At 44.3% G+C, this 13,609-nt stretch overlaps 1 long non-coding RNA gene across 1 annotated transcript; it reads left to right on the top strand.

Moving 5' to 3' along the window:
• Positions 1 to 7,754: 7,754 nt before the first annotated feature.
• LOC134135962 (uncharacterized) lies at positions 7,755 to 11,736 on the top strand. Its single transcript, XR_009957392.1, has 2 exons — positions 7,755 to 8,160; positions 10,328 to 11,736. It is a non-coding gene; the product is annotated as an uncharacterized LOC134135962 (long non-coding RNA).
• The last annotated feature ends 1,873 nt before the right edge of the window (positions 11,737 to 13,609 follow it).

The following is a 13,609-nucleotide window of genomic DNA, read 5'->3' as shown; positions in this document are numbered from 1 at the left end:
CCACTGAAGGCACACAAAGGTCCCCAGTTTAGACAGTTGATCATCTTGGCTTAGCTAGGCACCCAGTACTGTTGCTGTCACTACACTGATGTTAAGCACCTAAGCAGATCATCTGAATCTCGCCTGCAGCCTCCTGAATCAAAAGCTTTTGAGATGCAGTTTTATTTAAGAAATTGCACCAATGTGTGCAACGGAGAGCCTGGTGTGAAGTGTGCAGTTAGCTCCTTGGAAGAGTCATCATTACCGAGCCAGATTAGCTGCTGAAGGAAAAACTGTTGAAAAGCCAGTGACCTCAGGGTGAGTGTGCCTATCCACATCAGGGTGCAACATGCCTCCTTGCTCCTAGATCTTCCTAGCGTTACTTGCTCTATCTTAAAACCAAAGACGTGATTGGCAAGTATTTGTCCATTTTTAGCACATTAAATAATTAGAGGAGCAAACACTGAGGATTTACCTCACTCTTCCTTTCACTACCTAACCTTAGTATCTTTCTCTGGGATGAATTTTAACAGCTGTGTTGTTTCAAAATGTGGTACAGCACCATTAACAGCTTTTTAGAGCAACTACATTACTTTTAAATAGAGTGTTACAGGACTGAGCACCATTTCTTTCATGGATGCAGTTGGGTAGGCAATGGAGTGTGACAACTTATCAGGTTGTTGATCATACCCCATATTAATAAAATAATCAACAGCAGTGAAATTAATTTCCTAAAATAAATGGAAATAAAGAAACAGTGGGGTCTTGGACTAGTCAGTCATCGGGTTTAACAGGCATTGCTGCATGCCTAATGGGGCCCTGAGAGGGAGTAAAGCCACCCTTCCTTTACAGTCGATGGAGAGACGTGCGTGCTTCTGGGGCAATGCTCCTTTGGACATTCATTTTAGGATCAGATGAATTACATTTCATGCCCTGCTGTCCCTGACTATAGTTTTCCCTGCAGGAAGCTCTACAAACTCTATTTGTGGTGTGCAGGGAGGTACCCATTCATCAGATGTTCTTTGTGGACTTCCTAAGCCAGATGGCAAGTCTGCAGCACAACTGTAACAGATGATGTAGTTGTTATAATTTTGAAGGCAAATGGACAGGCACGCACAACTGTCTCAAGGTCACATGTGGAGTCAATAAAACCCAGAAGTCCTGGTCCACTCTACAGGTTGAACCACTTGATCAATTTATTGCATTGATTTTTTCCCTTCTTTTCCTGTAGCAATGCTATTATTATCTACTTAATAAACTGAATGTATTAATGATCCATGAACATCTTATAGAGAAATAAAATAATCCAAAATTTCAATCTCTTGGACCTTTAACCAAAAATTTTAAAGCAAAATCCTTAAAGTCTCCAATTTCAACACAACCAAAATTCTCAAAGCTGTAACTCGGCTGCCGTCTAACCTGTAGATGCTCTGAGGGGCATCACGAGGGTTTATGTTGGTCTATGTTTATCTTCTCTTTCTGAGTTTAAACTGAACAGTATATTTTGCTGTAGCCTACCAAAATACTTTTTTTTCAGATGTTTTCATATATGGCAGCATAACTGGCCTGGGACTGTCTCCAACAACATATGAATGAATGAGATGTGGAAAAGTCCATCAAGTCCCCTTTTTATCATACTATCAGTGCTGACCAGTGGTATGGACAGTCCTCATCAAAGGAAAGTGATAGTGGGTTGCAAAGATGTGGTAATGGATCCAAGGATGAGAGCTGATTTTGGTGGAAAATAATAAATTACCAAGAAAAAAAAGTTCTTTTGACTGGGCCCAGGCAATGTGTATTTCCATAGTGTAAGGAGAGAGTGTGCTGCCTGAATAATTAACATCACAGTGAGATTCTTCTGGACTCCCTACCAAGCCTATACCATAAGTATGTGAGAGAGGGAGAGCAAAAGTCATTCCTTGTATGGCTGCAACTGTGTCTCTGTGATACCAGATGTTCATGAAAACTTTGTAGTGAGAAAGAAATGAATCAGATCCTCGTGTCATGGGGAAAAATGGAGGTACATCAAACTGCCTCTGAAATTCATGGCTGAATCACGGGAACGGTTCATAAATCAGCAAGACAGATTTCAGAGGTGTGAGAGACATTTATCCAAGCACTGTGCTTCCCTCTGAAAGTGTTTCGTTTGCCGCTGTTATAAGTTAAAATATTTCTGATCTGGTGCACTGGAAAAATCGGAGGACTCCCAGATTTCAATGCAGAGGACACATCTGGAGGATGCAGAGAGTACTTTTAACTGTTGTTATCTGTGGCTTCGGCCATGGTCTTTAGCAGACTGTGGCAATATATTTAGAGGAAGGTGTCCAAGAACTTTGAGAAGAACAAAGCTCTCGCTGGGCTTTTCCAGCTTGGATTTATGTGTACTGCTGATTGCTGGCTCCAGTCTTTAGCTTTAAAGCAGTCTAGTACTCTTTTTCTTTCTTCTGATTTTGTTTACCCAAAATTTCCGTGCTTATTTACAAGTCTCTGAGTACAGTTCTGTTGTTTCACAAGCAAAGGGACTCTAATGGCTTGCTATGTGGTTTTAGCAATTAGGACTTTTCTTTGGGACCCTTCTGCTCTGTGCACTGGAAAATTAAAGATTCAAATTCCTCACAGTGAAATGTGAGATGAAAGGGTCAGCGGCCTGCACCTTTCCGTCTTATAAATACCCGTTGACCTCCAGCTTCGTGGAGAGAGACAGAACGTGCTACTTGTTGAGCTGAACCCTGCTCAGACATCAGTTCACAGTCTTTCTCCTAACTTGAGGAGTAGCTTGAAAAGGGAAGAGAGATTTCTGAAGTGAAAAGTGCCTAGTGATGAGATACTGGAGCCAAAGAGACACGGACTGCTCCTGTACTCCCAGCCTGTGGATAAGAAACTCTAATGACACTTGTGAGTGAGTGGGGAAAAAATGCCTTGAACCCATGTGACATTTATATAACTTCAGGCCTGGGATGTTTTTCTCACAAAGGAAGGACAAATATTGCCACTGGCGGCTTTTTTGATTAGAGTGAGCCAATCATCTCTGAAAATGTAGAGCTACTGAGAAATAAGCCTTCAGGAGAAGCCTGGATGTTGGCAGCCTACTTCAGGCTCTTGCCCCTCCTGCCTGCAACAGCGGGGTGGGGGGCACACAAAGGGAAGGGGATGAAGGTGTCATGTTGGGATGTGGGCTCACATCCCATCTTCAGAGCAAAGGAGAGCTCACTTTGCTGAATGAGCTGGGAGCAAAGGCAATCATTTTATAGGGGAACTTCCTAAAAATGGCAGGTCCTGTTTAACTCTTGCAAGCTTTCCAACTCCCTCCAAAGAAGCAAGTGAGGAGAACACAGGAGGACTGGAGGAGATGACCTCCTGAGGTCTCTTTCCACCTCAATTTTCCACTGGCTCTATGGTGAGGAGTAAGAAGTAGGTGGTGAGGAGCAACCATTCTGCACCTTCCTGGCTCTGTGGCACATGACAAGGACACAGAGGAAGGAAGATCACTGTGAGCCACCTTTGAGTATATTCCTGTCCACAAGTCTTTTGACGGGTTTTCCTTAAAGTTTTGCCTTTCAGCATCTATTAATGGGCAATTGTCTGATTCTGATGGGTAAGTAAGCCACTGGCTAGCACTCTATCCAACTGAGCCCAACACTGGCAAAATTTAGATACTTTGGGGCAGGTATTGGCTTTGGAAGGAGTTCAGGCCACCTGCCTACTTTAGACATTTGCTTCCTGCCTCATTTTTGGAGAGCAGTTGATGCATCCGAAGGGCTGACTTGGCACACCTTACTTTTTATAGGTAAGCAGGTTCCTATTTCAGAGTACAGCTCACCCTCAGAGCTGTCTGTGCCTTACTCCTCTATCAAAGCACAAATATTCCTCTTAACAGCTCGCCTGGCTTCCACGTTTCCACATGTGAGAGCTCTGGGGTGCCTGCAGCCTCCCATGCTTCTCCAGGAGCCGCGGGCGTGCAATGCTTTTGTAGACAAACATAGCAGGGACCAGTCTTCAAACTCACCTACGTGATTGCTCATACAAATCACTATTTACATGCACTAAGGAGACGTCTGGAGGCAAAATATGTAGCTGTGAAAGCTAAGAGAAAAGCTGAAAAAGGATGAGCCTCTGTGCTTCTGGAAAAGAATAAGTTTGTCCCCTACGAACTTCTCCATAGTCTCATCTACTAGTATTTAACATTGGTGGCTCCCTGCTTGATCCTGGGATCCACTAAAGTCAAAAACCATCCAGTGGAAAGAGTTTATTCTGGGCTTGGGAAACTTTCATACAAACTCTGAGGCCTTACATCAAGATTACATTTCAATCTCAGTGTCTGGATCCTATGCACGTGCTTTTTCTGCTGTTTCGCAATTGCTTTCCTGCCATATTTCTTCCGTATTTCGTTTCAATAAATTAATACAAGAAGGCAGGAAACCATGGATCATGAATGTCTCCTGTGATTGCTGTGTAGTGACAGTTCCTTTCCTTTGTAAGTTATATGCTGAAAATCCAAAAGCTGCTTGACCCTCACATCTGCATTTGAATCACTCTCATGTTCCTCCGCTAAATCCCCACCTGAGGTCAAGCTTTGAAAGAAAGGTCAATTCTGTTTGAAGGCTACTCAGATAGAGACTGAATCATTTAATGATGAGTCATGTGAAAATTAAATTGATGCAAATGTTAATTTGACAACTTGAAAGTCTGGAGAGAATTCCAGCCAGATCAAATGTTTTGTGCTAATGCAACTCTGCTTCCTCTGGCCCAGAGAAGATTTTACAGCAGGTAAAAGCAGGATGAGAGAGATGTTTCTGCATGGAAATTATCTTTTCTTCCCAGAGTCTGACTCATTGGACTTATCTCTTAGGAAGGAAACGCCTGCACAGAGCCTGCATCACCAGCATTTCGTTGAATGGCAGCACTCCTGACCAGCGGTCCTTGTTCTGGCTTTTTGAGTGTTTTCCCCAGCAACAGAGATGCTGGACACATCTGGATGCTGGACATGAAGTCAGATTTGCAGAGCTGCTGAATGCTTCCAGCTTTCATAATAAATTGTTAACTACTCCAGAGCAATCGCGGAAGTGTACAAGGAAATAAGCAATTACCTTGTGCCCTAGAGGGGCAGATCCTATCAGAAACAAGAAAGTTTCTCAGGATAACAGTGTAACTAGAATAATTAAATATTGTTTCATGTTTGTAAAAATTCAGGATTATATTCACAATTTTAGCACTCAAAGTGGGGGGCAATCTAACTCGAAGACATCACTGCTAGCAAGGACTGACCTTCGTGTCGTTTGTATGAGCACAGAGTGGAGTCGTGACGTTTTGCACCTGCTTTGCATGGATGTGAATGACTAGAGCAAATGTAAGGAAAAGGAGAAATAGGATCTGTATTTGTCACATACAAGCAGAGGACAATCTTAGGGTTATGTGGGCCAGCTCACACGAGTTAGGAAATGCCAGAATTGGGTTTGTCTCTGGGAGCTCCTTCAGAAGAACGTCAAATGGATGCTGAGTTCTTTACACGTTTTTGAGAGAAATATAGCAAAAGATAGAATTCCTAACAAAATACAGACATGCCAGACTGCTACATCAAGTGACATTTGAAATGCCCTTTGTTTTCTGATCATGATTTAATGCAGAAATAGGATAACTCACTTTGTCAAACTTAGAGTCCACTCCAAAAGCTTGAATTCTGTCTTTAGAAATGACCTCTAAACCTTCAAAGTTCTGTTTGCCCTTTGGCAAAAGAAAAGTCCTGGCCTGTTATATTTTGGCTGGATCCGATTTTTAAAAATTTTCTGACAGCTCAGGAAGAAGGTGGAAAATACTTTCAAGTAAGATTTATTATATTAATTGTATACCTAATTAGGCAATTGCTATGCTTTCCTTAATCATGTGTATTACATTTATGCATTTCAGTATTAGTTCACTTTAAAGACCATTTATGGGCTTCATTATAGGCCTCCAATTAGTAATGAAAAGATTTAAGAACTTTAATGGGTGACATTCATAATTAAGCATTTAATGAAACACAACTCTAGCTTCCTTCGAGAGGGCAGAACTGACTATATTTTCGTCATATTTGTAAAGTTTATCATCATACATATAAGTAAAACCAGAGGGTTTCATAAAAGACCTACAGATTTTTTTAAATCCTCATTTTCTACCTCTTCTGACTGATACGGACTTTACGTAATTATGATGATATTTCATTTAGGAACTGATAAACCAGTAGAGATTAAGCACAAGTGGTTCTAAACTTTTGCCCAGAAAGCGGTGCGATCTTCTTGACAGCCTTAACGCAGTTGTAAACAACTGTCTCACACTGACTGCTCTGCTCTCCCTGTTTTTCTTGGGGAAGCTGAATTATTTACCCCGAGGCAGGTTGTTCTTGCTGTATTTTCAGCCTGGAACGGAAGTCGTGGGATTCCCAGGAGGGAGACTGAACTCGACACATTTTCAAGCCAAGAAATTTTCAAGCCAAATAATTTTGGACAAAACTGGAAGTGAGCACTCAGATAGAACTGAAACCTTTGATAATCAGCCAAAACTAGGGGAAACATAAAATAGTAAGAGATGAATTCCGCTCTCTTAACGTGTTCAACATTATCTTACTCTGCAAATAGCACCACTGGCATTCCTGCAGGGAAATGCCAGAGGTATGTAAAAGTTAAAATGTAAAATGCTTAAGCAGAAAAAAGTGGAGGAAACAAAGTTTCTCAGTGTAAACAGAATGTTTATATTTGTCAGATTGATTTTGTCCCGGGGGGGAAAGAGAAATACAGAATGCATAGGATGAAATATCAAAAACCACGTAAGTAAAATTTTTCAGGCTCAACCAATTTAGCAGTTTCCTTTCAACAACCTGTGACTCATTTGCCGTGTTGCCAGCTGCTGCGGATTTACCATCCGTTGCACAACGCTCGAGATTTACCCGCTGTTCTCAGCAGTGGAGACGAGCGAGCGTGGGGCTGAGCTTTCGCTACGAGCCCTCTAGCCCCGGATAGAGCCCAGCCTCCGCGGCTGAGGCGAGTCTGGCTCGAAATACTGCAATAAAGCAAAGCCCAAAGTCCTGTAAAGTGGAGAAAAAAAGAACTGAAGATGCATTAGGAAGGGGGGGGGGGAGAATGTGTGAAAAGAGGTGCGAAGTCTTGCAATGAGTCTCGTTTTTCACCTCCCCAGCAGGTGAGCCCCGGAGCTTGGCCCCTGATGCCCAGCCTCGGCCACCCGGGACGCGTGGTGGAGCTGGTGGGAGCTTCCCCGTCCTCCATCTCCTCCAGCCAGCGAGCGGGAAGGGGCCTGGACGCGCTTTGCCCCGACGTGGTCCCTCCCGCGCAGCCCTCGCCACCGTGTGCAGAAGTGCTCTGCACAACATGCCTCATCCCAAATTTCTCCGGCAGCAGCGGTGCCTCCCCACCTTTCTCCGAGGCGTCCAGTGTATTTACACAGATGAAGGCTGAGCTGGCTCGCGCCGGCTCCCGGGGCCGCGGCGGACGGGGGAGAGGTGGAGGCAGCGGATAACGCCCCGGGGCAGCACGCGGGGGGCGAGCCAGCCTCCCCCGCGGGGTGCAGCGCAGCCCGAGTCGCGGGGCGGCACGCGGCGGCCCGGAGGAAGGATCCTGCCCGCGGCCCGTCGCGTGTTTCCTCGGTTGTTTGTTATTGCCGTTGCTGCTCTCATCCTTTTACGTTTCCTTTCCTTTCCTTTCCTTTCCTTTCCTTTCCTTTCCTTTCCTTTCCTTTCCTTTCCTTTCCTTTCCTTTCCTTTTCTATTATTTTCTTTTATTGGATCTTGCTGAGCCTTTGTAAGAAAAGGGAAATGCAACGTGGGAGGAGTGAGGGGGAGGTTATGGCTCTGCTGTTGTTAGAGACGCGGCTAATGGCCCAGAGATTTGATAAATAATTCTGTTTCATTTAAGCCTCGGGAGCTTCTAATCGAATTGCATCACCTGTGGTTCGGCTGCTTTCTTTCAGGCCAGCAAGGAAGAGGACAAAAGCCCGACAGAAAACCCCGACCTTCACTACAACCGAGCGTGAATGGAGGCTTTCCACGTCTGAGCGAGCCTTGTTAAAGGAAAGTGTGTTCCTTCTAATAGCTCTTTCCCCAGAGAGCTGAGGACACGGACTGCTCCAGCAGATGTGCCGGCGGAGGCAGATGGGGAGGCTGACGAGGTTATCGTGGGCAAAAAGATTGGGCAGGTACGTGGGGAGGGGATGTAGAGTGGCAGCTTTGCCTTCCTCGGTGGAGGAGCCACCAACACACGATTCCCCAGACAACCTCACCCCAAAGTCAAATACCAGCTTTTGCTTCCATCAGCTGGTGAGTCAAATGAGCTTGGAGGTCTAAAGGGGCAGAACATGCCCAGATGCTGCTGACATCGACATGTTATACCATGGAAAGGGAAGTAATAGCCTGTCCTAGAGTGATAAGGGCTACAGAATATTTGATTTTAGTACTTCCTGCTCTTTTAGAGGCAGCAGAAGTGGTTTTATCCAAAGCACTATTAAAACTTTATATAGGTTGTAACTGGGCGCAGTGTCCCAGGAGCTGTGTGTACCTGGTTGCAATACCTTTGAAAGCTGACTTGAAAGCCTTAAGCACCTGGGCCCTAAGGCAAGGAAAGCAAAGCTGGGGAAGGAACGCTTGGAGAAGGCTGCTGGTGACAGCCTGGAAGATAACCCGTATTTATCCTCACTCAGTTTGGAGTAAATCTGAAGGGGACAACTATATTTTGGTTTTTGTATGATTTCTTCAAATTTCCAGCTCTACAACCACACAGCTAGATTTCTTCTGTGCAGACGATGCTGGGTAAACGTCTTTTCTGATCCCAGTCATCCATACGTAGCTCTGTTCATGTGGGAAGGGGCAAGAGATGCACTGAGTGGTTCCAGAAGTAGATGATATTGCACAGCAACCTTACACTCTTCTAGTCCCTCTACTCATCATACTTATGTCTCTGTTGCTACTGAGAAGTGTCTCAGATGTAGCTGGGAGCAATGCTGGCTGCAAGCAGTATAAGCTAAACCAGAAAATGACATCTTTATTTTGGGGGAAATAAAAAGAATAGAAAAAGTGAAGTCTGTGGAGGAATTTAACTGTAAAAGGATAGTAAGTGTCCCTGTTTGAGCTGGAGCTTCAATATCTGGCAAAACGTGATAGTAAAGGGGATGATGCAGAAAAAGCAGAAGGTGGCACACAGGAAAACAGAGCAGATTAGCAGGGATAAGGGTGCACAGCAGAGGGACTGCAAGGGGAGGGGCAAAAAAGCCTAGTGAAGGACTAGCCACATGCGTAGTGAAGCAAACTTGGCACTGGTTGTGGGGAATGGCACCTGAGCTGCATTTTGGGGTCCCAGGAAGGGCTGTAGGGCACCACAGGAATGGCAGTACGTGGCATGGTTTTCCAAGCTCATTTTCTAGTGAGTGTCAGCGGGCTCAGAATGAGGCCGTTGCCCCAAGCACCGGAATTAGGGGTGGAGGGAACTGAGACACACGTATGAGTCAGAGCAGATGAACAAGGTGGTGGACACTGCCGGCTGCTCTTGCGAAGAATCTGCAAACGCTGGTCAAGCTGAGAACCTCCATGCCATTGATGCAGGTAAGATGGAGCAGGAATACTTCTGAGGAGTCATCTGCGTTCCCCTGGGAGCACATCATCTCCACACAACATTTCAGGCCACCGTAACTAGTGCTTTCCCATTAGGAGAGGGCTGTCCCTGGAGCAGGAAGGTGCCCAAATGCACAACGAGGCATCGTTATGCACGTGTGTGGGTGGAGCTCACACATAATCAGCCAAGAGCCCACAACCTGCCCCATCGCTTCAGACTCAGTTTGAGGGACATTCTTTCCATTTAGCCCAAAGAATAGACCACCTGCTAAAAGAGACTATCCCATGCAGCATTACAGGAGCTGTCTCCTGCAATCAGATCAGTGTAGAAGCCCGTATCCAGTGACTCATGGGCTTTTTAAGACACAGTGTGAGAGTAGGCATTTGCCTTCAGGAACCAGTCACAGGGTGAGGAACAGGGTGCCTTTTGTTTTAGCAAGGACAGAGTCAAGAAGAGCCCACTGTGATCATCTGATTTGCCTTTCTGCACAATGAAGGAAGGTCATAGAAATGTGCCCAAGGATTCCCGCAGCCATCGCTGCCTTTTTGGATGAGGTGATGTACAGAGAGTGCTTTGCAACAAAACCAGATACAACATTTACAGCTAACATCCTCTCTGCAGTATGTTTCTACCCATTGCCCCCAAAAAAGACTTGCATATAGTTTTCAGAAGGAGAATATTATTATAATTATTATCCTATTAGAGCTGGACCTGCTTATATGGATGTCTTTCTTTTTTTTCTTTTCTTTTTTCTCTAGGGGAAGGCTATGAAATTTGGAGGGTTGAGTGCACATTCATACAACATTGCCAACTTCAATTTCTTGACACTGTTTTTATGGAGACATTCAATTAAAATCCCATTCATTCCGACAAGGCAGGAACCTATATTATGCAACTGATAAAGAGAAGAAAGTGCATTAGAAAGAAAAAAAAAGCATTCAGAGATATTACAAGACTAAGTATGCTGAAGTTACTGAAAATCTAACTCACACGGATTAGATGCTACAATATTCAGCCTGATTGGTTCCTCTTTGGTTCCTTGACATCCCCTGGATGCCGCAGCTCTGAGCTCCTACTAGGGAACTGCATGCAATGCCCGGAGCGGGTTTGGTGCCTTAGTGTGCCACCAGCAAAGCCAACGGGCAGGCAGCCCCCTGGCCTAGCTAAGAGCCAGCATAAAAAAAAAAAAAAAAGCTGCAGGACTTAAATCCTGCACTTTCCCCAGAATTAGGAGTCTTCCAGGGCATGTTTTCATTCACTCAGGCTTGGTAAGCTTGAGTTAAGCAACAGCTGAACAACAGTTTTGAATACCCGCGTTCTCAATTTAGCTATTTGAAGCAGGCATTTTGGTGATTCTGCTGTGGATTTAGCCATTTGTAAAAACATCATGCCCTTTGCATAAGGAAGCTCTGCATCAGATTTTTTTTCAAGTGTTTGAGCCCACAGTGGATGCAGGTTATTGGAGGTTCTCCAGGATGGACTGTAATAAACACTAACCATTTATTTTGGTGGCTGTATACATGCTCTTTAAAAAAAATCCAGCCCTAGTTATACCAGCTGAAGTTCTCTGAGAATAATCTGCTCATAAATATCCCCTCGGAGGAGGTCGAATATGCCAGCCGTATGTGGCCTTCAATTTGAAGCTAAATTTACTTTCCCTTCTTGCATGTCAGACTATTTGAATTACTGAAAAAATCAAAGAGCTGGATGATTAGTGTAGCATACATGCCCATATTTTGGTTGTAGTCAGCTAGTTTCATAAAGAAAGCCACTCTTTCTAAAGGAAAATAATTCCTGGTTTATTTAATGAATACAAACACTTTATTTCCAAAAGCATGAGATTGTGCGAACATGATCATTATAATCCAATTCCAGAAGAACTAAGACAAAGATCAATCCGCTGATCATTCATTAAGTACCTTATGTGTAAAGTTGACTGTTCTGGTTTGCTAGCACCCTACATTTTCAAATTAATAAGCCCTTTTTTCCAGAATCTCAGATTGAATGATGAAGCACTGATCATACTTGTGGCTTATCAAACAGGGAATCTTCTGACCGTTTTATGTCTAAATAAAGTTAAGTGAAATAGTCATCTACAATTATTTAATGTGCATGAAATTAACAGTTATTGGCTACAGATTATGAAAGAAATAAGGTGTGCTGGAAATGCAAGCGTCGTGAGTTTTTCTTCTCCAAAAAAGAAATAGGGGTTATTTCAAATAAAGCATAAAGGATTTCATCCAAACCACCCCAAAATGCATACCCTATTATCTCCCTCTTTATCCCAGAGACAGAGGCTTTTTCCAACCAGAGAACCAGCCTGGCATCTGGCATCATCCTGGGGGTTGCTCATATATTGGAGTCTGGCCTCGTATCTTCTTTACTAAAAAAGCTAAGCCACTTTGAAAAATAATTGAGTTTTGTTGAGAAGGACTGTGTTGGGCTCTATGTGACATTCTGGTGGCTTTCAGGGGACTCAGTTGTTGTAAGGTTGAGTATTTTAGGTATCCTGTTTCTGGGTCAGATACAGGAGCCAAGGTTATGTGAACAAGCCAAGAACGGGATTTGCAGAAACAAGGCCATTGCACAGGGAAGCTGTGCACTGGGAGAGAAAGAATGATCATGCTCCTACATGGTCTAGGTAAAACCTCTAAAACTTGATGATTCTGGTGAACAAAGCACTGGTAGCTACTGTTGTGCAGGAGACCTCAAGTAGAAATCAGAACTGCTGCTGGATCTCATACCTGTTGGGGAGAGTGGGAAAAACAAGCCCAACTCTTCAGGGCACACCACCGCTACCCCCTTCTCCTTCCCTTTGTCCACAGCAGGTTCCAGTCCCACATTTTTTGAATTTGAAAATTTAAATTTGTCTGCACAGCCGAGAAGCCTCGAGCCAGCTCAGCAGAGGAGGCAGCACCCTCAGCATTGCCCAGTAGTCCTGCTCATGACTCACATGTGTGTCCGAGGCCAGTGCTCTGCTACCAGGCAACAGAAGATGAATACTATTTGTTTACCAGAGACGGGAAATGAATAGCATTAGGTGGGTTTTGCCCACAGTTAACAAAAAGGCTGGGGCAGAGGTAGGATGTCTGTCCAACCTGCCACACTTCTGTTTTCTTTTTCTGCTGCTGAGGTTTGTGTTGCTGGAGATAAAGCATCTGATTGACAGCACCAAGGGGTGAGATCTGCTATTCCTCTACAAAACAGGTACAGCCCTCTTATGAAAGGACCACCTGCTAAGCCCTCAGACTCTCTGCTATGGCTATTAATAATCACTTCCCATGATTTTCATAGCTTTCTGATGCGGACACTTGACCTCTTGTAACTGTATTCCCCACTCATGTTACAGAGGATATCCAGCACCCTGACACTGGGGACAAGGCTAAAGTCTCCCCAATCCCTGCTCAAGCCCTGAGCCCGTGCACTCCCCCCAGGATCCTCACTTTCATCTGAAGAAGCACACATTCGCATTCCACACATTATTTTTCTCTTTGCAACTTTTCACTATTCTTATTCAAATTTAAACATCGAGTTGCACCTGTTAGTTTAGCTGTCGACTGTGAAGAACCGAAGCAGAAAGTGACCTCGTGCGTCCGGCTGAGCAATCCCTCTCCGCTAATGGAAAAGAGCCGGCTGCACTAAACCCATCAGTGTGTTCCTCTAGGCTATTTGTATCGCCGGTGTTTTTGCCTTATTGACTGCCTCCTTGGAAAATAATTCTGTTGCTTAATTGATTGTAGCATTTCTTTCTTCTCTTTTTTTTTCCCTGACAGTTCATCAGCCTAAGGTTTTATTTCTCACTTTTATTTGATAGCTGAAGTGCAGTAATAGCTAATAGGGAGCTGGTTTTAGGATGGTAGGTAGCACACCCTTGTTCTTCAAGACCCTGCATTAAGGAGCTTGGTATTGTCCCAGCACAGTATCTTCTGACACTGAAATAGCTGACTTTTATGCAGTTCTGACTTTCCAGGACAGTGAGGACTTTCTGTTCCTCATTATGCTCTGTCTTGCACAAAGACTGACATTTTCCAAAGTAGACT

Source organism: Rhea pennata, chromosome 2, assembly GCF_028389875.1.
Source record: "Rhea pennata isolate bPtePen1 chromosome 2, bPtePen1.pri, whole genome shotgun sequence".
NCBI classification, from domain to species: Eukaryota; Metazoa; Chordata; class Aves; order Rheiformes; family Rheidae; genus Rhea; species Rhea pennata.
This window is presented reverse-complemented; position numbering and strand designations above follow the sequence as displayed.